This window comes from Bombus terrestris, chromosome 5 (assembly GCF_910591885.1).
Source record: "Bombus terrestris chromosome 5, iyBomTerr1.2, whole genome shotgun sequence".
NCBI lineage: Eukaryota > Metazoa > Arthropoda > Insecta > Hymenoptera > Apidae > Bombus > Bombus terrestris.
The window spans coordinates 3,138,743-3,165,588 of NC_063273.1; the positions used below are offsets into that span (position 1 = coordinate 3,138,743).

The following is a 26,846-nucleotide window of genomic DNA, read 5'->3' on the forward strand; positions in this document are numbered from 1 at the left end:
AGGGGAGAACTTACGAGCACGTGAAAGTGCATCTTATACATCTTACGCGAGACATGCTTGTTCAGATTATTTCCTGCGGTCCACATCGCTCTAGACTCTAAACAAAGAATGACAAGCATATGTGTTTCGCTAGTTGTGAATTCTTCGTTTTATTTCTGAGAAACTGCTCTTCAGCCCTCTAATTGCATCGTGCTTTTCTACGAGCTTTCATATGTTTTCTTGCACTGAAACGAGCCACGTGATTCCTTCGTGAGATTAGACGAGATACAAAGTGAACGTTGTTAACCCTTTTACGGTCCAAGTCGCATTCGATGTTTTATCCCAATTGATTCGTTCTCGATGAGTCACTTTTAATGTACTCAGATTTTCATGGATTCGTAAATAGCGATATCTGCGTTAGCGTATCAACGGGAATTTGTTAATTGCGATAGGAACGAAGAAGAAGAAATTTTAAAAATTACATTAGAATATCGAGTTGTTTGTTAGCGCTCGCTAGTTTGACATTTCTTGTAATGTTCGCGATTTACCAGAGAAAACGAAACAAAGAATAATAGGTATATTTTGCTGATTAAATGAAATCTTAGTGGAACAAATGTTTCCTACATATATTGATAGTGGAAGATCAGCGATTCATTCAGAAGAGCATGGCAAAGAACCGCAAGGGGTTAATAGTCCTTCAGCTGGGTGTTTAAATAATTTACAGATATAGGACATGGTTGGTTCGATCGTTAGACTGGCAATTAGCGAGGAAGAATTCATTGCTGGCCTGGATAGCTCAATTGGTTAGATCGATCATTGGACCATAAAAGATCTCTGCTCGTGTCCTGCTTCGGTAAATCTAATCAGTCGATTCTATCGGTTTCTATAATTCTAAATAATGATTTTCCATTCCTATGTTTCAATTATCAACGCTGAATATTTTTTCGGTGTTGATTAGCTCTGGCGAAGTGTGTATATTAAAAATAGTATTTTTCAACATTAGACTAAGGTTGAAAGAAATTATCGATGGCCTGGATAGCTCAATTGGTTAAAACAGTCGATCGTTGAAGAAAGGTCCGGAGTCAAGTCTTGGTTGAACTGATTCAGCAAATCCAATCAGTTGATTCTTTCCCTGCTTACAATGTTCAAAGGTCTAAAGTCGAATTAATTCAGTTCATAATGGCGATTATCAAACCATAAAAATGATTGCAATTTCGTTTACAACATAGAAATATAGTTGGATACTTATATAGTGGTACTAATACAGTGTATTCGTGTTTCTACTTTCCTCCATTTAAATAGTTTTCCAATAACAGCAGTTCTTCGTATCACAAGTTTCCTATTATAAACTTATATTAAATTTATTTTTAAATGTAACTTTAAAGCGCGGTTTAATTTATGTTTAACAAATTTTAGAACGCGTCCTTTAAATCAAGTAAGTAAGCTTTTTATTCGTTTAATTAGAGTTTCAGTGGTTAGAAGGGGTTGTAATTAAGGAATCGAGTTTCTTCGAGTGAAGGCAAACCACCGTAATAATTAGATCTATGCAAGCAATAAGCACGAACTGTTTCGTGAAACGAAGTTCTACGGAAGACAGTTCGAGCAACTGGACTTGATCATATTTCTCCTGGTCACACACATGTACGCACTCGCCTTTTCCGGTTTTCTGGTTATTCAGTGATTCATGGTTGTGAATAAGGATATATGTATCGAGCTTATGGCTATTAGGATGATTACATATGACAAGCAAGGAATCGAGTTTACCTAGAACTCATTTTTGATTTGAGAAAAAATTTATTTCATTAAAAAATATATCTACACGTTACCTTACATTATATCGATATTTTATTTCACAAATAAGATTGGTATGGTAAAACAATCAAATTTCTATAAATTATAATAATTATTTGGAATACTTAGAACACAGACTTCTCTTTCTAAAACTTCTACTCAACTAAAGACATTTCAAATTCTAAATAATAATTTCTCACGTGTCTAAAATATTTAATCAAATTCACGATATATTACCTCTGCTAAAAACCTGATTCTCTTAAAAATTCTGAAATTCTTATCAAAATCTATGACTGCAATAATAACCCTTTCCATCTACATAAACTAATAAAGAGAATCCAAACGAATAAGTGAGAAGATAGGACGCAACGTTTAATCAAACGTGTCGTGCGCTTTTAGCGTTAAATTAACGTGGCAAATCGTCTCAACGTGCCATAACATCAACTTCTCCGTTGCTCGTACTTTCCTCTCGTTCGTATCATCTAAATCCTATAACCGTTGCGCGACGTTACGTTTCCATCGATTCCAAGAACGGAAGAAACATTTCAATTTAATAAAGCTGGCAATAACGCGGGGGCGGTGGATTTGAGGCTTAAGCTAACTGGCGCGTAGAAGCTCGTAAGAGTGAATTACCGGCGCTCGTGATTCATTGGAGGATCCACATACAGACGGCTGTATTAATCGAAGTCCCGTTCGCGCGAACCTGTCACCAGCCAACCCCTCGCCGCGTCGCATCTTTTCCATGGAAGCTCCCGCGAATTTACGAGGTGCACACAGGTCCACAAATCTGCGGTAATAACCGTGCGTACGCATCAGCCGCGTATATCCATCAGTCGCTCGATACAGTGTCTTGATAAGTTGATGGCTCGCGCGTTGCTCGTGTTGCTCGTCGGAGCAACAGCCGACTTTTCGGCCAACTACGAGCGTGTAATGCGCGCTTCCGTGTATCGACAGGGCCTAAGGGCTAACGTTTTCACGTAATATTCAAAATTATGGTTGCTGTTATCGTTGTAATATCAGGCTATATTCTTCTTTGTGCATATCCTTATATATCATAGTTTAATATTGCAGCGCCTTATCTTAGTTTTCTGGCGTTTAAAGTTATGTTTCACAGCATTGAAAATAATTTCAAAATTCTATCGTCCTAATAACTAATCGTAAAATTTCTCGTAGTTCGATGATCTGTGATTATATAATAATCGGCTTGATAACGTTGTCGATGTTATAATCCACGTAAGTATATTCCTCTTTAGGAAATAGTTTCCAAGTTGCTAGTTTTAACACGTAAAACAGATACTTGACGAAAAGGAATTGAATTGTGCCACTAAAATAGCTTTAGATACGTATTATGAAATTTTCTATCGTTAGGAAGGATATTAACAAATATTTTATGTCCTAAATACGTACTTTACTCCATAATTAAATGTTATAGCTTAAATGTTATATTGCTCTATAATTAAATAAATTTGCAATGCAAATATCGTATCGAAACGTAAGCGTAACTCGCACGAATTGACGTAATACTCCATCGATATGGCTGTCTTATAAAATTGTTAGTAAGGTCTACCCCATAATCTTTCAATATCGAAAAATACGTGGTTCGTGTTGACAGACGTGTAGCTTGTTTCAAGTATGTTATGCAATCCTTGATTATTATGCATGGAGTTTTTTCATTAGGTAATAAAGTTTTATTGTAAAACGGGTGATTTATTCTGCTCTAGATAATGATTAAGCGCCATATTCTTTGAGGATAATTCCCAAGGCAATACCATAATTTGTGAGAGCGTATAGTATACGCGAGAATATTACCGGGTGCCTGATAATAGCATATCTACCTAGGATAATGCGAATTAAACCGTGTTACCGCTTACTCATTTTCAAGTGGAAAAATTGAGAGGTAATTGCTGTCTGTCGAAGAATTCTTTTGTGCGAGGTCTCTTTCCATTCATGCGAAATTGTAAATCATATGTAACGTAATCATCGTAACGTTATATACTATTGCGGAATATCGTAAACTTTTCTATTTCAGACAATCGGAAATTGAAATTTTCTTTGGATGGTGTTTACAAATATCCTCTTTACGTTACTCTGAGACAATTTCTAGATCTTTCAACGTTTTTATCTCATGATAGCTTATATTTCATTATCTCTTCTCGCTATAATCGTCTAAAGCGGAGAAGATACTATCTCCATTTTTTATAGGAAATATAAGTAAAAATCCTAAATGTTTGTCTTGCGAGTATACAAAGTTAACAAGGAACGAAAGGAGCGATTTGAAGATGAATTTCGGATGACTCTTTTTACGAGCGGCTGTCCTTTTTTATTCTCGAAATTCCAGAGTTACATAGCCATCGATTCGCATTTCTCAGTACAAAGTCGTAAATTCGCCCGAAAATAAGCCGGGAACCAATTATTCGACGAGAAAAAAATATGTTTATGGAACGATTTCTCGAAACGTATTAACGGGTGACGAATACAAATGGCCGTTTTATCATTCGTCACCGTGGCGCGAGCTCTTATTTTATTGCTCCGATATTATTTTTATGTTTCGAGATTACCTTGTAATTGGCTGCGAATTCGTTCGATTTGTTCCATTTTATCGTATTCGACGACTACGTATAACAGTTGCGTCGAACGAACGAGATGAAACGTAAATTTAAGACGATGTTTTTCGAGCAGTATATATTTTATACTTACTGTCGCAAGTTTAGTGTTCTGCCACTAGAAGTTCTCTAAAATATACGTTTTGAGACCCTAAACTCTAGAGAGCACTGTCAGGTAAACTTAAGGCTGGAGTACTTGGTCGAGAAGCGCATAAGAGCAATTTCACGACGTAAAGCAGAAAATCTTGTATATTTTACTCTCTTTTAGACGTGCCCTCCGGATAATTTGGTAGAAAAAAACGGAATACTTTATAAAATACTTTAAGAGCATCTTGCGTGACATTCGCGTAACGAGCGTACAGAATAGAGTATATGATTAATGCGTGTAAATACATAAAATAAACGCGTCTATCTTCTTCGTAAAAGGTTATTTTACTAAAAATGTTCATTTCTTAATTCTAATTGAAATTCTTTTTGTAAACAAGTAAATTATAGAAACTCAAAAAATTACTGGTTCAGGATTATCACTGAATATTATAATAGTACGAATATTATAAAAAACATTATAAATATCTTCTATACCAATTTTATATTTCGATCGCGTCATTCGTTTATAAAGAGAGTATAGAAGATTTTTTAAAAGTTATACCGTACCAAAAATATAAAATGTAGTAGCCACTCGAATATTCAGATACCAATTTCGATATTATTTTAAAAATAAAACTACACATTTTCCTATAAAACATTCTGTATTCGACTTGTTATTATTAATTGCATTACAAATATCGTAATCTGTTCGGAAACACCACCATAGGAAGAGCAAACTGAAAGAACAAAACGCGACTACACCAAACTACCATATCTTTTGTATAAAACAACCTCTAAATAAACTTTGTCGGACGTAGCAAACAATTTACGCTGCGTGAAAAAAGAAAGACGATCCCATAATCGACGGATGGAAGTGTAGCATTGGTACGCACCGTATCGGGAAGATGACGATCGATGATAAAGTCCAACAATCGTTCGCGGGATCGTTAGCATCCGCGGTGCACAGGGAGGAACGATCGAATCCTCCAGCGAAGAATTACGCGTCCACGGAGGAAGCGATAGAGTCCTTGATCTCTCTTCAACGCGATAGTTGACAACGTGCACGGGACAAGAAGTGCCGTGGATCCGCGACGGGATTTCGTAAAAACGTCTAAAGAACAACCACGAAGAAAGCGGAAATAAAGAGGTGGAAAAGCACAGGAGAGTGGAACGTGAAGGGAGAAACGAGTAGAGGAAGCAAAAAGAGAAACTTAGTCACGCATACAGAAAGAGAGTGAAAGGCACTGGTATCGTATCGGTGCATCCACGGATAGAATGATATTTTCGATGTTTGTCAAAAGTAGAAGAAAAAGCACACGCGAACAGGACGTCTTAGGAATCTTCGAAAACGTCGCTGACTAATTTCCAAGCGGTGTTCCCTCTTCTTCACCCTCTCTCTTTAATTCTTTCTCTTTCCTCTTCTCTACGCCCTTCTTTTTTCTTCCCCTCTCCCTGATCTTTCTCTCTCCCGTTCTCCTCTTGCTCTCGTGCTCGCCGCGATAAAAAGTCAATTTTATACCGGTGGGTACCCGAAGCTAATAGCGTCTACCCGCGGGGCACCGCTCGAGTGGACGCCACGAAACTATGTTTCGACGGCCGTTCGCGGACTTTATGAGCCTTATAAAAATGGCACCACGCAACTGCGCCGCAGGAGCAGGACCACGAGAGAGAAAGGGGGATCCTGAAAGAGCGGCCCCGACGACGATTCGGGGATCTCGTGGAGGACGAGCCGCGTGACTCACGGGGACGACCGTCTCAAAGCAATCTCTCGTTCAAATAGAAATCGTAGCTTTCGAGGAATCCCGTCGTCTCCCTCGCCGCGTTTCTTCTTCTGTTCTATTTCATCTTTTCTTTTTTTTTTATTCCGCGGTTTTCTTTTTTATTTTACTTGGCTTTTGACAAAATCCTTGTCCTTCTGTGCTTCTCAGTTCATGGTATATGTCTGATCGGGATAGTTTAACGAGGCTTGGTAGCTATTCGGCAACAATTTATTTATTTATTAGATGTTTCTCTTCGATTAGTAGACACTTTCCCCAATTCAACGGAGATATCGAAAGATCACAAGCCAAATCCACGATAGAACTTGAGATTGATTATTTTTTTCGAATTGTTTGAAGGATCTGATATAATAAACTACTAAATAGAATTTTATGAAATTACAATTGACTAACGATAGCTATAACGAACCGACTCGTAACAAAGTAAATAGTAACATTAAAAATCGAAATCGTTTGCAAGATCGTTAAGGGAAATCAGTTCGTTCCACAATAATTTCAACGAAAATTGCTGTACGTAAGTTGGAATATTTCAGACGTAGAATCGTTCTTGAACGAAGCTCCAGTCGACGAATGATATTTTCCACTGTCTCGATCGGAAAGCGTGCCCGGTACTCGAACTTCTGCCGGTGACCAATGTGTAACTATAGCTTTGTACGAAGCAATAAAGGGGTTTCTAAGGAAAAAGGGAACGACAGAGGAAAAGAGAGAAAAAAATATACAGCGCGAGCTAAGAGAAAAAGAAGGAGAGGGTGAGACGAAGAGAAAGAGAAAGAGGAAGAAGACGAGTGACTTCGTGAAGTCACCTGCGTACACGTTCGTAGCAGGTACTCAAATTGCATGGCAACAGCACTCGCTCAATCACTTTCTCCCCTCTCTTTCCTTTCCTTCCCTCTTGTGGCATACCTGTCCTTTTTTCCCTCTCGTAAATTCTCCCCTCGAAAGGTTTCGTGGTACGTGCAGATGCGCGCCTACTCGTGAAATCAGTCAAGGTCCTCCTGCCAACGACGAGAAGAAAGCGCCCCTAACCATTCAGGAACGTACGCAAGGGGGATGCTTCCGGATGCTTTGACTTTCCACAAATCGCAATCGCGACTCACGCGTTTTTCCTTCTTTTTTTTTTTGTCCCTCTTCTTTTCCGCGGGGAAGCTCGTGGGAATGTTAGTTTTTTCTACCCTGTCGCCGATGGACAGAAGTTTAAATTGTTTCGAATCCTTCAGAGAAAAAGAACAAACGAACGCTGTTAGGCGATAGCGAATTCTTTCTGTAGATTTATTGGCTAATAATTATTCCTTTCTAAGCTTAGAAATGTCCTTATTCCGCGTACGAATATATTTTCTTTAACTTTTCATTGAGTTTCTTGGGAAGTAGATCAAACTAAATTAATTTATATTTGATTATTGTTACTTTCAGAGTATGTAGCTATTAATAAATAAAATATGCGTTGAAAATTATAAATCTAACGTAGATAACAATATTTTTTAACAGACAGAATCAAATATATAGTTGTGTTTGCTAAGCGATCAATTAATTTCTTCATTGAATTACTGCGATCTTTGATAAGTATAAAGAATCAAAGGCTTCGTGCTATTAGATTCATATCAAACGTATATTCAGCTTTGTTCAAGTTATTTCTTTTTTTATTTAAAATAAAATAAGAGTTGTAGTAGAACACGCAATTCCTTGGTGATTCCTTGCAATTTCTTGGTGTAAATCGGTAATGATATTGAGAATTGTGATTATTACAAATTATTACAAAAAATTTAATTACCACGTACATTCTAATATCTAACATTTTATTTATATTTTATTCTATCTAATCATTACAATCTATTAAAAATATCATTACGAATAAAAAAGTTTCGCAAACGTATTGTGTATAGATAAGACTTAAGAAGCTTAACATACATCGCTATTATTCCTTACAAAACGAAAGTTAACCAAAGAAGCCACGAGAAAGAGATTTCAACTTATTTAACGAAGGGAAACTTCATCGAATGTATTATATCACCGAAGTACGGTTCATTGAAAACGCCAGCGCAGCTGAATAATTCAACGAGGTCAATCTTCTTAAAGGATTAGCGGGCTTAGGGTGGAGTAAGGGTGCAAAGAGCAACCGATTAATCGATTATCGAAGACAATAGCGTGGATAGACTTCGTCGACGATTTTCCTCGTTTTTCTTTCTTTCCTTTCTCTATCAGAAACGACACTCAAAAGGCTCCATATAAGAACAAAAAGACAAACAACGACTCTGAATTTGCAATATCCACACTTATTGCGATACATACTTATTATACATCTGTATTATAGAGTTTTATAATGTGCGAACGTGACAGAAAAAATTGTGTTGAGTACTTTTGTGTTGAGCACAGAAGGGAAAACACTTATCTATCGAGAATACTAAAATATCGTTCGTCTTAAGGATTATACCTTTAGCTGATCTAACAATTTTCTTTTTTCATTTTTATATAAATATTCCATATTAGAAAATATTTCTTATTAAGTATAAAAGTGACATTAAAATTGAAAAATACGCAGTGTTGCGCGTATCCTGTTTTTCCTATGATTTGCAAATATCTCAACATATGTTGGAAAATAAATATAAAATGAAAGACATAGATAGGAAAATTGAATTAAAAGGGGCAGTACAAATGTTGAAATGTAACCAATAGGTGTCCTAATATCTTTGGTTGCCAATGTATATCACGGCGCGTTGTGAGTTCATTTCTGCGCCCGGAAATGCATAATTGAAAGGCGAGGAGAGCATCGTAAATAACCGCACTAATTGTTTCTAGCCTCGCCAATTTCCTGCCTTCTTGCACGTCCGTTCTCCCCGTTCACGTTTGGCCTGCTGCTCCTCTTTCCTTCGTTTCTTTCTTTTTTCCCCTCTCCCTTCCTTTTTTTCTTTTCCATCGTCTTCATCTTATTCTTCTTCTTCTTCCTCTTTTTCTTCTTCTTCTTCTTCTTCTTCGTTGATGCTCGCAGCACGCCGAAGCCACTTCGCGTCGCTCGTGTCTCTTTTTCCCTGTGGCCTCTCTGCAAAGATTAGCCTCGACTCGTATCATGCTCGTTGTCATCGTCTCGTCGCGTCGTGAACGATCGTGTTTCCAAACGCTTCACGATGATTAGGGAATCGTTCATTTACTCACCTTCTATCGTTTAGGTAGGTTTGATGACACTGTTATGGGAAATTTATGATGTGCTGATAACTAGTTTGGTTTGTGGAATTATGCGAGATGTTCTTGTTTATTGGACGAGTTACTTGTTACAATATTAGGCATTAAATTTGAACGAAGGTGAAAAAAGAATATAAACGGATTAATATCATCTTACCTTCCTGATTAACATATATTATACGTTTACGTATATTCAATGCGTTGCGAAGAGATACACTCACGAGATCGAATGCTAATAAGTAATAAAAGTTGATTTTACATGGAAAGGATTACTTTTACGAACTATGTTAATTAGACATTTATTTGCTTCTCTCGTTGAATACTATAAGCTCTTGAATATCTTTTTTTTTTTTTAAAGCATTCCTGTTTAAAGAAACTACATCGCTTAACAGCCAAATTTTTCACTGTAGTCGTTCTAATCTATCAAAATATAAAAATAGTTGTACTTATATTTTATTCGTACGATCTATCAAACGAGAATGCAAATTCTCCTCAATGACGAAATAAAAGAGATGTTTCATCGCTTAACTATTTTATATTTGCGCTAACTTCTTCTCTCAATTTACGTGCAATAATTTACGATTATGAACGTTACAACGTCGAAGAAACTTTAGATCATTCGAATTCTATCACGTCGAGCTTACAGCAATTCGAGAATGATTGATTTTCATCGCTACTTAGAAGGGTCAAGTCGGTGGTAACAAATGACCTTCGTTTGTTCACTGTCAGCAATATTTCGGCCACCTTTTATTGCGTGCTCGGCATCTCGTCTGGCCTTGATGTCTGTCCTAGCTGAGAGCGAAAAAGAGTGGAGAGACGAATCTCGTGTTTTCCGTATTTTCCCAAAACATCCTGTCGATTGCTGATTACGATTCCACTTATGGTTTCCTCTTGCTCGACTCATCGGGATTCTTTCATGTCATTTTACCAACGCGTTTATCCTCGGACATTTAGAAAACGCAAGATTTTTATGTTGTTTATACGATATCGATGACCTTTTGTTCAAGAAGATATACTTAAAACGTAGCGAAAGTTGATGAATATAAATGTGTGTATTATATCACACATATGTTATTAAAGTATGTTGCTTTATAATTACGTAATTTTACTAAAATTAGCTTGCAATAGTATTATTAGAAAAAGGACGCAATCGTTTGCAATATTTCATTTATAAAAATAATTTTAGAATAAAAGTCTAATGTTCCAGGTTTATACAATTTTATAAAGCTTCTAGGGTGAAAACTTATTTTCGATCCAGCCTATAAAAATCCATAACTTACGAAACGATTCGATGTTATAATACTTTAACTAAGAAAATAATCTCTTCTTATTTCTAATCGACGGCTGAAACGTTGGTTGTAGCGGATCGACATTTGTTCAGCCGTGCCTTCTTTCGTGCCTAATGTAATTATTCAAGTTTCCTGGGATACTTGCGCTCGTTTGTATACAGACTGGTCGCCGGATGTCTAAGCTTCGCGAGACGAAACGTCGACGTAATTATAATGCGAATGTTCCGCCGCTCGAAGAGATTCGAACTGTTTCTAAAACGCGTTCTACGTTCGATTTGCGAACAGGCGTTGTCTCGACTGTCTCCATACTCGAGAAAAAGAAGAAGAAGGATCGTTTAACGATCTTCCTGAGGAAGTGTAATGACAAGATGTCATTATTAGGCGAAGGTGAAAACGGAAATCAACGATTAAGAGTTGTTATATTGGAATCGAGCAACGGACCGCGTTTTTACGATCCATAAACAGTGTAATTGTAACTGGTTGGTCGGACAATTAGCGTCTGCGTCTGTAAAAAATTCGTGTCGTTTCCTGCAATTCGAAATCGTTTCTCTGCCTCCTTTTTTCTTCGTTCTTGCCTCTGCCAAATGATCGAACGGGATGATGTACGTAAGTAATTTTCAATGGCTATCTGTACTTTAAAGAAATAGATTGGCTACAGGATCTATGTTATCGCGATAATTAGCTTGTTAAGGAGTCGCGTTTAAGATATTTCACGGTATTTGAAAGTTTCTTGGCCCGAGAGATATTTGGTGACTTCTTAAATCAGTGTTCGAGGTAATTGAATCGAAGAGGCAGAATTTGTTTAATAACGATAATTATTTCGTTAGAGAGTTTGGAAAATTTCACATTGTTTAAAAGTTTTCGGATATGCAAGGTGTTTTAAATATGGAGATGTTAATTTTCTCTTAATGTTTAGTTTAAATGATCTATAATAGTCATATGACGAAGCTTCTCGATAATTTCGACAATTTCAATGAATTCAAAGGAAAGGAGAAAAGAACATTTATGCGTCGAAGATAATCATTTATCAGCTTAATTTCAAAACTTTGATTTACAAAATTGTATTATTACTTAAAATTTCTAAAACCTTAAACATATCACGTGTCCTTTTTCTTGTTACTTTGAACTAATCTACCGATGAAGATTTATGGTAATTCCGCTATTGACACCCAAATGACCTCTAATCCGAGATGCGAGGATTTCCATAAAATTATAGCGATTAGTGTGTTAGAGAGTTTAGCTTAGAAAATGGCACCTTATTCGAAAGTTCTAGAACGTAGATGTTTTATAGCTTGTTTTCGTTGGTCTGACGGGGCTATAATTTTCGCGTGACGATGATTAACAGTAATATCAGTATCGGCATTCGAACGAATTGATCCGACCGTGAGATTAGAGGCGTTCACGCGAATGGAAATCGGTCTTGAAAGTTACAATTGCAAAGGTAGCCTGATCTTGCTATTGCTTCCGTCATTACCGCCAACTTTTCCAGGTATTTCCAGGTACCGTTTTTCTTGCGTGAACGCCTTTAGGCGCGGTACTGAACTATCATTTGCCTCGATTTCTTTATTCTGTTTGGCGCGAGGTAAGTAAAGCTGTCTCACGACTACAGAAATCCCGATGAAATTTTTTATTCTGACTCATCAGCAATTTCTTCTACCTGTTCTCAGTTGTGTATTAAATTTAACGCTTCGTATAACGTTTGAATTTAATACGAAAAATTTGATTTTATTTCTGATGCCAATATACATGCATATGGAATTTATCATCTTAAATTTAAAGCAGTATATTCATAGGATATACTTACCTATTTATAGTCAAGCACTTTCGCATCGAACGTAACGCAATTGAAAAAACGTTTAAGAAATGCGAACAAATGCTTTTGAATATAATAACATACTATTTTCTTCGTTAATTTTATTGGAATTTCAGTCTCTTTTTTTACCGTTTAATACATCCAATGCAGAAGACGCGCATTTACGTGTCATCGGGATTTCCTATTCTCTATAAGGCGGATGACGCCTTCTTTTAGTATTTCTCACAACGTTACATCTTCCTGCCGATATTCCTCCGATTTACAATACTCAACTCAAATACATGCGTCATACTGTGAAAAAGATAATTACAAGACGACGTTATTTTCCCAGCACCAACAAACATTGTCTTCCCTTTTGTCCAATTTCTCCGAGCTCGTACATTTTTCATCAAATCAATTTCGAATGCTTAATTATCAATCGATTAGCCTCGGAAATAACCATCGCTGACAGTGGGTCTCGGGCCAAAGTTTGGCAAGCTCTAGACGAAGAACAGACTTGGTAAAGTCGATTTACATGCGAGAACGTCTGGCATAGAAGGCAGGAGGCCGTCGCGGTCAGGAAACCGGATGGCGATCGCGGCATGCCCGTTAACTCTTGTCGAGCAACGTTGGTACCAACAAAGCGGCTAGTTCTGGCTGAATAATAACGCTGCGGCCTCGGTTCGCGTTTGTCCAGCCGCGTTTGCGCGCCTCTGATGGACGATCGTGGCGGGCCGCGTGCAGCGTAAGCGACGTAAGCCCCCGGTACGTAAGCCTAACGTAATTGAAGGCTAGGAATGCGGACGCACGCATGAGGTAGCAGCCGGTAGACAGAACGCGCAAGGGGATACGCTTTTGCCGCGCGCTCGTACCGCGTGCGTACGAGCCTACCAGAGCCCATACCTCTGAAACATTAATGCGCGTGTCCCTGTTACAGCGGAGCGTGCGTGTGCCGCGTTACACGTTAATTAAGCGGACGAAAACAACCGCCGAATGATCTCGAGGATGCTGACTTTGTCGTCGACGGAACGTTAAAGTTACGGAGTTATGCGGAAGGTCGAATCGGATTATTATTCGGATGCTGTTGTTGGAAGAGAAACAACAGGTGCCGCTTTGAAGTTATTGTTGGAATGGATCACATTATAAAGGAGATAAAGAAAAATGGTAAATACCGTTATAAAGAAACGAAGGAAGGAAGATAGAAGCTGTTTCTAAAAGGACAAAGGTAGTGGACGAAGGTAGAATTGTTACTGTCATCGCCAAATTCATTTGCGGATGAAATTAGATCGGACTGTTGTTCGAATGTATGTTCCGGCCAAAGGGAAAAAAGAGGGTTGAAGAGGATTATTGTTAAATTGGATTGTGTTGTGAAAGAAATGACGGAAAATAGAAATAAATGTGAAAAAATGGAGAAAGCCGAGTCGGTTGTCGTTGGATGGAATACGATGTTGTTAGAGTGGATGACACTGCGAAAGAACGAAGGATAATGAATGATTGTTGAGAATGAAAGAAACAAGTTAAATCAATTATCGGTGACTATGTATTGTCATAGAAAGGACAATCGTTACAATATAATCGTTTAGGATTCCCAGAATAGAATTGATTGAATCACAATTGTTAGAGCAGAGTTGATTAGGTTAAAATTATTAGATTAGAATTGTTACAATAGAAAAATATGCTATTACGAGCGAATGGAATTGAATCGATCATCGTTAAACTGATTGCTGTCATCGAACAAAACAAAAAGTTGCCAGCAGAATTATTCTAAGTCTTGTTTCCTGTCTACTTCTTATAATTTACAATGCGTAATTGTAATGGATAACCAGACAAGGGTCGTAAGAAACGATTTCATAAGGAAGTTTGAAAATGTCCTGCTATAGTAATTAGTTATATATCATTAAAGCTTGATTACTCGTGGCTCTAGGTACTTGCTGAGAAAATTAAAACATAAATCTGATAGATAACAGAGTATGGACGTAGGTAGATAGTTTAATAGATATAGGTAGGTGTGGAAGATTAGATGCAAAGATAGGTGTGGTACATATTACGGAATTCGTGTGTATGATTAGTGATAAGATCTGAGTTAACTAGAGGAAAGGTCAGGAAGGTGTTCGGCGTGAAAGATCACTTTATAGAGTCATTATGTATTTAATAGAGAAGCATTTTTATCGAATACCTAACTACCAGTAATAACTTTAGATTGTATGTAATTTATGAAACGCGAAACCACTATCATTTCAATCTTATTATTAATGATATTTGTCGACAGCAAACTTCCCGTGAAATATTCTTCAGATATATTATCCATATAGTTATTGATTTTAAAGAAATAAATAGGAATTGGAATTCAGAGTATGTTTCGTTACTGGAGAGTCCTGGAAACATCACAACGCAATACCTAATTTATCAGCTTGTTTTTCCAAGTCAATTTACAGTGTGGATCTCTGTTTTTCAATATTGCGATTACGTAAGAAAATTCCAAGCATTTGCGTAACATTCCTTCGTGCACTATAGTTCCTATAATTTCACAAACTTTCAAGAAATTAAATATTTGTAGAATGTATACCTTGATAGTGATATATATCATTTATATTAAGAAATATTACCAATTCGAGGGTTAAGATAATCTTACGATTATATACGACGAAATAAACAAAAGGAGAGTTAAATATATCTTTCGATCCCTGGCAAAGGACGACATACATATATCGCCTGTTACTAGGAAGATGCGACCGTGTTACATACGTATATTAATCTCGACTTTAATTGAAATGGTCAGTGGTATTAATTAGCCGAAGTAATCGACGATGTCAAGGGATATAGCTGTCGGTGTGAAATGAGTAAGCCGATGATAAGCAAAATAAGACGTCAGGCCTTTCTCTTTCCTTTTCTCTTTTCATCGTTTTCGCTCGTCCAAGAGGACGGTATATCGTTCGAAGTCGCGGAATGTGATCGCGATACGTTTATATGGGCATTGGTATCAATTAACGTTGCTACAGGTATTAATTAGCATTAACAGACGAGCGTGTATATCGCGGAATGCGTACCTCTACATGTTCTAAACACGTATTGATCGATGTTGCGTTCCGAGACGATCGCACGAACCAGCATTTATCGATTATTATGGAACCTCAGGTACGTATCATTTCTCAGAACTACGGTTAAGTATATCTTTTATCGACAGAAAATTTGTTATACGTTCCTGTGATAAAATTTCAGCAACACAGTGGTGTAGTTTTATATCCGATATTTTTATTTCCAAATTATTCGTCAATTATTATGGAACTTGAATAAATAGTGGATATACTAATAACGTGTTACTGATATTTTTATTATAGATCTTCTTAACGCTCGATACGCTTAATTTGTAACAGATTTCTTTTACTTTAATATAATTAACAATCGTCTCATTTTCCAAACGCAAATTCAAACACAAACTTTGACGAAACAACGTTTCGTAAGCACCAATTCGGTTTAATTCGATTCGATGTAATTCAATTTAATAACTACACTCGTAAACAACAGAAACCTCAATGCGACGAACATTTTCCCGGTGAATCATTTGAAGGCAATCCCACCCAAGTCGGCCAACTTCCCAAAAGGGTCACCGCTTCATTCCGTTCGATATAAATCTCTCGATTAGAGCTGACGTTCCTTCCTGTCGTGTCGTTCGTGTCTTGAACGGCTGTTCACACGACATCAACCTTCCTCGTGCCCAGTCGTACACGTGTCCTTTTTGCGTCGAAGGTGTTGGTCAATATGTAGGTTGCGCGGTTGTTAGCATCGACTAGGGCCACGCGTGTCCACGAAAGGGCCGCCCAATCTATGACAAGTGGCTCTTCCTGTTTTGCACGTTAATCTAGCGTAGGAGGAAAAGCAAACGAGGTGGATACATCAGAACAAGTATACGGAACCAACAGTCTCTGTCTCAAGTATATCGTTAAGAGCTCATTCTATTAGTCTATTAACATTGGTGGGAGTCTCATCTTATGAAAATGGATGTTCGAGGAATCGGACGAACGATAAAACTTTTTCCCGCATAAAGATAGGCTTGCACGTTAACTCTTACTTCGTATTACTTTGATCTCTATCGCGTAAAACGCAAAATACAAATTAATTATTTCCTTATATGCCATTCATTACTTTTCTGTAGTATGCAAATTAGCAATTTCAATACATTTTATCAGACTACAAGAAATTACGAATTTAAAAGTAAAAGAGGCATACGAAAACACACGTTGCTTAAAATATTCGTTCACCAACGGGTTTCGAGCGAAAACAAAGATCAACTCTCGAACACGACCAAAATTCCGACCAAGACACGATCGACACGTGCGGAGCGAGCGGAAAGAGAACGCGCGCGCGCCGCTCGATCCTTATAGATCGTTTACCGTGTAATCCGGACGCTGTTGTAATTATACCAGGAGAATGATTGTAGCTGGTGTGCGAGTTCCACGACCAATTAGGCGATGCTTAAGCAGAACCGTGTGTGGACCTTCGATCCGGTGTCCCGATTAAAAGAAAGCCTCGCGTCGAAGCGAAACGCTTCGATCGCCGCCGATAATTCTTCCATGAAATGGCCCAGCGATCGATCGTGACCAGGCTCGGTACGATCGAGGCTGACGGGATTTTAATGCGTTCCACCGCGTGATCTATAATTGTTCGATGAAACGGCCCTTTCAGACGTCGACGATTGAGCGATTCAGGCTTCGCCTCGATTGCCGGGCATCTCTTGCCTCGTGAGTGTTCATTGTTTGGTCACTTGATTGCTAATGGTATCTTGGGACGGCGTAATGGTACGCTGTTACATTTTATTGATGTGTTTATGCATTTGCCGTGTGTAACGTGGCTTTAGTAAGGGCGGCTGTAGCTTGACCGAGCAAACGCGAAGTCTCTGACGTCAGAATTCGAGCAGAGAGGCATAGACAGGCATAAACAGAGAGGTTTAGACGGGATTCAAGTTCCCACTACTTTACCCTAGTACAGGGCTTCTCAATATTTCATCGATCCAGACCTAGTTTCGAAAACGATAAGTTTTCCTGACCCACTCACAGATTACACGAAGTGCGATTATTATTGAGAGCCGTTTAAACTTGAGAGCAATTAAAACTTGAGAAACTAAGTCGATAGCCATTTTTCTGTAATTTGCAACTCGATCGATTTTGAGTTGTTCATCCGACGACTTTCGCCGAGTAAGACCGTTTTAACGAACACGTGAACCACTTTCGTATTTTAATATTTAACGCGTCTCGCTGAAAATCAGCTCGGGTTTCAAGTAAAATTCGCGCGAGTTTTGCATCTATTTCATACTTACGAAATACGATAGAAAACTTTCTCAATAAGATTTAAATTATGCTCATACTTGTGAACGGGAGTGTACATCTCCAAATTGATGGTACAATCAAGATTGGTAATCGATGATGTCGCGAAATGAAACTGTATATGACAGAAAAAGCATATAGAATCGGTGCTGGTATTTCTTTCCGATCACCGCACCATCTCGATTTCCTACGTTTATCGCCGAGGCTATACAAACGTCGCTTGCAATGAGTAGCGTTCGACTGGTTCGCGATAATCGGCCACATTCCCTCGATTTCTTCGCGGGAACCGCATGAAATCGATACGAAATCGGAGTTGGCGTCTCGATACGATGGCCAATCGGTGGAACGCGACGGAAGAATATGACTTCGATCGATAAATTATCAAAACCTTGCCGCGGTGCAAGTGTAATATCAGATAGTTGTGTCTTTGGCGTGCATCGAGAGACAAAACACGGAGAATATCCGTGCCATAAGCGGCACCAGGAACTGGCGACGCGACGCTGGTCTCTGCACCAGACGCAGCGAGATAAGCAGATTAGCGCCGCGCCGTTACCACGATTATCAAAGGGGGTCGCCTCTTGGGGCAACCAAGAACTAGGCGTTTGCAGTTCATTGATATACGAGCCTATCACGTTCAGTAGCTATACTGATTAATAAACTGCGGATATTTATGCAATTTCGTATTTATAATACATTAGCACGACCAAAGAAACGTAATCTACATAAAAATTTATTTCGCCTATTAAATATCGCGTAACAGATATTTCGCTTTCGATATTCTTTTAGTCTCTACGTATTACGTTTGTACATTTTTGCTTTTATCTTTTTATTTCATTACCTTGTATCTTTATTTCTCTTTTTTCTACTTTTATTCCAAATTTTCATCATCCGGATGAATTACGGATCTCTTGTTCGATGAAAACCGTGTACGAATAAATTTCACTTTGATTTTCTCTAAAAGCCAGAAATTGCTTCACAATGCCACGATACATCGATATTGCCACTCTTATATTCCGTTCCATTATTCAGAGGATATGCGATACAATGTACAATCTCATCGCCAGTCGAGGAAGGTTTATTGAACTGAAACCATTTTCTTACGTCAGCCTTGTATAAGTAATTTTCAATAACGAGTTTCCGCTTTTGGATATCCGTAATCATTGGTCAGGCTGTGCCGAGTTTTTTTTTTCACTAATAAAATTACACTTTTGTTACTCTCCAGTTCCTCAATTATTTCGTACTTAGTCGCTACGGTTAGCAACTAAGCTGCGATTAGCAACTGTGCATTGCGCGTTTCCGTCTGGCTAACATTAGCAATCCTATGTAAATGAGAGTTTACTGATAAATTTGATCTGAATGGCTGCATACGCTGTTCGAATAGTGAAATGTTGAGGCAATTTAAACCGCTATGTACGCTGCCTGCGATACCAATCCTTGAAGTACTACTCGGTAAATATACAGATACTGAATGTAAATTAATGTAGATTCATCCGTATCTTTTACCTTTTCTTATCATTTAGAAATATGACTATTGGACAGCGTGTTTTTACGCAAATTCATATTTTTGAGAATACAAGTCAAAAAATAGAAGCACGATGGAGAATTCTTTCTACCAAGTAAACTACATTTTGAATATTTTATATATATTTCGTTGCATTCCGTGCAATTTTGCACTTTCAAATTTCCTACAAGTACATAAAAATTCACAGTCTAATGATTATTTACAACGGCTGATGTTTCTAAATTCACATATTCTTTCCCTATTCTAAGAATATAAATTAAAATCTTCGATTTGATAATTTCTACGCTTTTCATACAATATATAATTATAGTAATAATATATTATTATCTATATTAGCTTTATTACAAAAACATTTTTACTTCCTCTATTACGTTTCTTTTCGATAATGGATTACCTAATACCTTCGTCGAATTAATTAACTAATCGATAATCGAACTCGTTATTTGCAATAAATAGCTTTCAGTCAGTCGCAAAGCTGTGAACAACATTATGTTCTAAAGTTAACGTATAGTTGCCTTAATATACCATTATGATGAGAAAATAACACGTTGAAGTTCTATTCTAAGGACCAAGATTCAATGGCTATAAACACGAAAGGCTGTCTGTCAGTCGTTGAATGCCGTGAAAAAACGAGGAAAGTGCATCAGCACCCTAATGTATTCTAAACCCAAACCGGTGGCCTTCTTCTACCTGAATGCTTTGCTGTTCTGGGAACAGGAAAGCGTGATGATCGATCACGTGAAATTTCAGCTACCGTAGCTCTAGTAACCGTTCATTCAGCTGGACGTGGTCGGATCGCCGTTCACGCTGTTGACGTCCACCTATAAATAGGTAGGCTCATTGAGACGGGTTCCAGAAAGTCGTGCCACGGTCTCGCTTCGGACGATCCTTGCCTCTTCCCGGGGACAAAAATATCGCGTAGGTGCACGCGATATTTCCGCCGAAAAGGCGAAAGGGGAACGCGCGTGCTTCCTAATTAGAGCAGCCTATGAAACCAACGGACAGGAAGGAACTTGCCACGTTTCTTTGTGATTGTGATCTCATTTTTGTCTTCTAAGGTCTTGGTGATATCGTTTTGCAATTAAGATTATTGTATCGATAGCGGAATTTGTATTATATCGGTTAATAATATTAATGATAAATATCGGTTACGAATATTTCTGAACGATTGGAAAGGGCTACCTCTGGGTTAATTTCAATGGTAACTAACATTTGTTTATTAAATTTCATCCGTTTTATTATCAGATTTGTTCGTTTTATTTCATGGAATTTATTGGTAGCGATAACTCGTAACTGTAAAATTTCACTAGTAATATTATCCGAGAAATTCGATAAATGAAATTCAAACAGAGTTCTACTGCATTCCTAAATGATAGTTAAGAAACCTGAATAGCTATGCAACCGTCGTTCACATAATAATTTCAAGCATTTGATATTTTTCTTCCATCCGAACATTCTCCTAACTCCAATTACGCTTCTCTTTGCCTCTCCTCAACTCATTGAATAAAAAAATTCCATCAGTACCACAATTCTAAACTCGGCACGATTTTCCCAGCCGTCGAAGGATGATGGTCGATTAGCTGGAATCAAATCGAGAGAGCCAACTAGAAGCGTTAACGTCACATTGTGTGTTACGCGACGTTCACAGGCCAGCGTAGTTTCCACGAAGTCATTATTATTGCATTAGCCGGCGGCCGAGCACCGATTTGAATTACATATAAGTTTGCAAATTGGAGGAACGGATAATTACGGCGTGCACGGTTAGCCGGCGCGAACGTCCTCGTCCTCGTCCTCGTCCTCGACGTCGACGTTTCAAAACGACGTCGACGTGTAACGTCTTTCACGCCGAGCTGTTCGATAGTCAAGACATTTTTACGTATGGACATTGACGTATACTTATGTTCACAAATGTGTGGATACTTTGGCACATTTGAATTAACACGAATGTTATTAAAATATACGAACCAATGGGGAAATAACGAGGTAAACCAATATTTGTTGATTTCTTGTAGAATCAACATATGTGGAATTAAAAATACGAAATTGAAATTGTTTTACTTATTTATCGATCGCATATTATAATTAAATATCGAAGTGTTAACCGATTTTGAATATTATTGGTAGAATTGGTCACGATATACTGTCCGTATCAATTTGGAAGAACCTTCTTCATATTATTCGTAGCTAAATAATCAAACTGCTCCGCAGTGTTTGACACTGACAGACAGCAATCTGCGATTTCTCAGTGTTAAGGCGTGCAGTAGCATGTGTTCAACACGAGGTGATAACTTCATTTTCTTTAATCATCCGTAACTGAAAAACTAAGTTACGTAGCACATATGTTCGTACGTTTACGTTCCGTTTTTTTTTTTTTTTTTTACGAGTCTGCAGGTAGAGATTCACCTCTTGAAATATAGATATGTATTTATGACTCACTCTGTAGAACATATTTAGCGCTACGAATTAAAGTCCCAGCCTTAAACGATTTTTTATTGCCAACCATTCAACCGGTAATTAAGTACAATTTTACTGCTTTATTTTAGAATCGCGCTACATCGCTCACATTGAGCGTACACGGTACGTCGCGAATCGAGTCTAGATACCTCGATGAATTGACCTCGATCAACGAAGGAACAGATTTTACGCGCTTGCAATTATCGCGTTTCTGAACACGAACAATACCGATTCACTTCGAGTGGCTTTCAAGGATTTTTCGCGTGTTCCTGTTGCACACACAACTGGCTTAAACAACCATGTCAGATGAGAAAATGATGATACGTTCCGTAAATTAATCATGAATTAATCATAAACCCTCGATGTAATTTATACCGTGGCCAGCGCGGTTTTGAAAGATCCCTTTTTTCGGAGAATGTCATGTGGCTTTCGGAATCGCGTTACGTTCTCCTGTTGGAACATTTTATTGGACAGTGATCTATGGATTTATAATGATACGGTTGTTAAGACGGAAGGATATAATTTCTTCATTTTATTCGGGGCTTTGATACTTTTTGCTTTTTTAACGATTGTAATTGTAACAAAATTGCAAAGTACGCGGAATCTGTTCGCAGTTCCTCGACTGCGTTTATTTCGTCTTTTTACGTTTCGTGCCAAGGGCCGAGTCAAATGGCGCGCTTCGGTATACAGAAGATACTTTCTCTGGAGAAAATAATGCGAATGATTTATAACTTATTCTAAATCCATTTAAAATAACTGTAAGTATAACGAAATGCAAGGAATGTCTGAAAGCTAAATTGTAGGTTTCGAGTAAAGAAAAATTGCGAAGATTAATGTCTTTTACAGGCAGTGAAATTGTATTTTGAAACCATTAATAACATTTAAATGCTCGTGCTCAATTTTTCTGCTTTCTACCTTCGATATTATAATAGGAATTTTTTCCCATTGCATCGTTCTTTTAATAAATCGACCTCGTGTAATATTTCTCAGGTAAGAATCGAAATTGTCTAATCGTGTTTCTCTGGCAAATATTACCGCAATTGTTCTGGCTGGAAATAGAAATAGAAACGAAATTCCTTTGTCCGTGGAAGACGAGGAGGATTATGTTGATTCGAAGCTGCAATTTGTCGTGCACGTGGATACTGTCGAGCGTACATAATGCATGCACGTACGCACACGCTGGTGTACATGACACGCACACGCGTACGCACGTGTAGAAGAGGCATCGGGCCGATTTAGCGAGGCAATCGGGCCGGGCTGGTAATTAGCGACTGTTATGTCAGCTGAAACTCGTCGAGCTCTCGTGTCTCTACAATACAATTCACGAATGGTGTTCCTTCGATGATTAGCTTTGAATTTGATAGAGAAGGCTTCAGATCGATGTTTAATATTGAAGTATAAGAAATCAATACGTAGTACATACGTTTATTTTTAGGAAAGAACTGACAAAATTAACTAACTGTCGATAAAAGACATGTCGAGTAGACATGTTTCGATTAAATTCAATTCACACGATTCTAAATACAAATTTTCGAAAACTAAAGATCGCGTACTTTTAGTAGCTTGTGATGTTCCTAAAATTCTTTCAGTTGTTTCATATTTCTTTATCTTTTCTAAACAACGTGACTCACCTCTAAACAAGACACGAATCTATATTATTACATCGAATAAATATGAATTTAAATAGAATTATAGGTATGTATCCGATATGACGTATTAAATTAATCCAACAGACGATATACGTTTATGAAAAAAAGCCAAGAATACTGACATTTATAGCTCGTAAATACGTATTAAGCCGTTTCCGGCTTCTCTACAAAGACGATGAAAATTTTACATTTATGTAATACGATATGGTCACACGAATTGGCCAAAAGCGTCGCATACACGAATAAGACACTACAGCAACGCGTGACGGCGAGCAATGGTGAGACCAGTCAGTAGAAATAGTCACCGTAGCCATTGTATGTAGCGAAAGCGTTAAATAACTAAACAAACGGACCGCGAACCCACTGTTCGTAAACGGTGCTGTACAAGCGTACAACAACGCGTACTCCTTCGGTTATTCGCGCGCGCGTACGTAATATGTACGCGAACTCGTCCGCGCGGGCGCGCGCTCGCGCTGCCGCGACCGCGGCATACACGTGTAACGCGATAGCTATGTAGCATAGAGTTACGCGAACCCAATAATACGTCTGACGGCTGTCTAGACGGGGCTACGAACGATCGGCCGTGTGCGTGTAATCCAGCGGGCGGCCACAACGGTGCCTCGTGTATGCGCGCCACCGTACACGTATACATACTTACATTAATGGTCGACCAGAAACAGAGAGACAGAGAGAGAGAGAGAGAGAGAGAGGGAGAGGAATACGGTGAGAGAGAAGGGAGGAGCAGGGGGTTAAGTGCGTGCCGACTCGACGTATCCTGTACGTATCCTGCGCGCCTCCCGAACCTGTTAGACGCGAAAGGATTACACCACTCGCGGGGAGTAACTGGACTGACTTCAAGCGGGGACAAGCTTCTTTTGATACGGTTACGCTCGTGCGGCCGGCAGACGGGGTTAATCGAGTTTCATGCTTCGAGTGTGTTTGGGGATGTTGCAGAGGGCTGAACCACGGATGAAATAATGGGATATAAGATGCGGGAATGTTTGGAGAATTTTTGAGACTGTATTCTGCTTATCAATTCTCTTGGATTTTGCAATTGGCGAGTTGTTACTTGTTGCGGAGATTTCTCCGATCGTCAGGTGTTTAATGAGACGATTACTAGAATGAAGCGAGAATTTTGAAATTTTTAGGTATTAAGGATTTGCGAGCCTGTTTTGGGCATTTGGTATTGGCTTTTCGTTCTTATTGCTCGAATTTTTCAAACTCGATTTTTTCAGGGACGCGTAGCTTGAGATTGGGAACTGGGACTTAGTATAGTTTTTCTTCTCGTATATGATTTAAGAGTTATTTTCAACCGTTCGTTGTTTAGAAATTACAATTCCTCGTTCTCTTCATCGATACAACGATAAAACGATACAACGATTTAACGATAAAACTAAAATGAATAAATTTGATGATCGATACAATATCGTAGTGCATTCACCTCTCAGTTAGAGAGATCGTATGTAATTACTTTTCAAGGAAGATACGAGACTCGAGATTCTTTTCATTATAACTAATCAAGTTTGGTATCCCCCTTTTGTTAGATCATCTCCGATACCTTTGGTACGACCAAACAAACCATAAAAGAGTATACTCATCAGTGAGCGTTATTGGAATATAAAACCTCAAAATGAGTTTAAGGTATCGCATTTACGCGACTTAACGCGTTATCTTTTATTATTAATCTTACGTCGTATAATTCATTCAGCTGCGCCTCTCTGTGGTCTAATCAATTAAATCTGTTATTCTCATCGAACAAATCATTTCCTTTCCCCATTCCACCTCTCGTTCCCTTTGCATTATTTTTCTTTTTCTTTTCTTTTCTTTTCATTTTGACCCTATATTTCGCGTGTGTTACACGTGTACAGTGGTTCACAAAAATACATCCGAGACTTTCATAGAAAACCTTTATCACGTTGTGCGTTTTATATAAAACGTTTACAAATTTTATCCTTTCTATAGTGAGACGCGACAGTCACGATTATACCGAAGAAATGTCAAACTAATCTGAAAATCTATATAGAAGTTACAAGATATTTATTAAAAAATTAGTACACAGAATTTACCACAAAATTAATAGCCATCCTAAACATATAATATGTAACGAATACTAAAGATGATTCCAGTGGTAATTGATGTAAAGAATAATTGTTTAAACATAATTTCATGCTCTCTGTCAAATATACGTATACTTGTACCAAATATTTTGTAGCTTCTATGTACATTTCCAGATTTATTTCAAATTTTATCGATCTAATCAAGACGGTCGGATCTCGATACATTTCTAATGAAACTTTAAAATGTCCAGTGTAACACGCACATTATAACAATAGATTCATAAAAAAGATTAATACATTCAAAAACTTTCTACAAATGTTTGAACACTTTCGTCAGCCACTGTATGTTAACCCATAACTGCATTGTGTGTCAAGTCTTGTGTAACACCGTATATACCAAGGATACGAGAAGTACGAATGCTACATGAGTACAGATTTACGCAGATAAATCGATTGAAAATGCATGATCTATGGCCGCGTGTTATTTCACGTGCTTATTCCAATCATTCGTTCAATTATCGATGATAGATCTGCACGCGTTACACTGTAAATTACACTGCGATGGAGCTTCATTACGGCACAACACAATCAGAGGGATATTTTTACTCTCGTTAATTATTTTTGACAGGCCAGGCAGATGGGTGGCTTGTAGATCGTTTCGATAACCGTTCCCTCCAATTTTGCTCGATTAATCCTATTAAACCCGATTTTTCCCAATCGCTTTCTTTCTTTTCTCTTGCAATTAGGTAAGTCGAAAGCTTGTTAGTTTATTCGAAATTGATTTGTCCTTTGTTGTATAATTATCTCCCTTTGCGATATTGAGACAGAAATGAAATTCAGATTCTCTTCGCTATTCTTTATAATTACGTGGATTGATACAGGCATGCAAGTTTTGATATCTTCTGAACTTTTGTTTTTTACGTAAGGTACTTAAATATCCTACCATTTCCTACAGAGTCTAATTAAAATTTATAGCAACACGACATATCCACGCCCATTGCAGGATTGTAGTCATTTATCAAAAGCTTTAGTTCATTATAGGTTTCTTTCTCCGTTAATGAATTTCTCGTACGTACGATTGAAGCTGCTTCATTGAAACCGTAAGAAGCTTAGTCTGCTTATGAAGGCTTAAGAAAATTACAGTTCGTTCCTTCGTATTATATCGTAGCTATGAAAACAAAACTATAAAGATATAGTCGATAAACGATGAAATAGTATAGAACTAGATCTACGCGATCAGAATAACTTTATTCGAAACGCCTTCTTCTTTTCTTGTTAAAAATTCTATTGTTACCTAAGAGACGTATAAAAGACTGAGAAAACGTAAAGTATTATAAAAGGAAGGATGAA

General features: G+C 37.9%; 1 protein-coding gene across 4 annotated transcripts in view; it reads left to right on the forward strand.

Annotated features, from left to right (window-relative positions):
* LOC100643690 (angiogenic factor with G patch and FHA domains 1) overlaps positions 1-26,846 on the forward strand; it is an 82,662-nt gene that overhangs the window by 28,666 nt on the left and 27,150 nt on the right. The window lies entirely within an intron of this gene.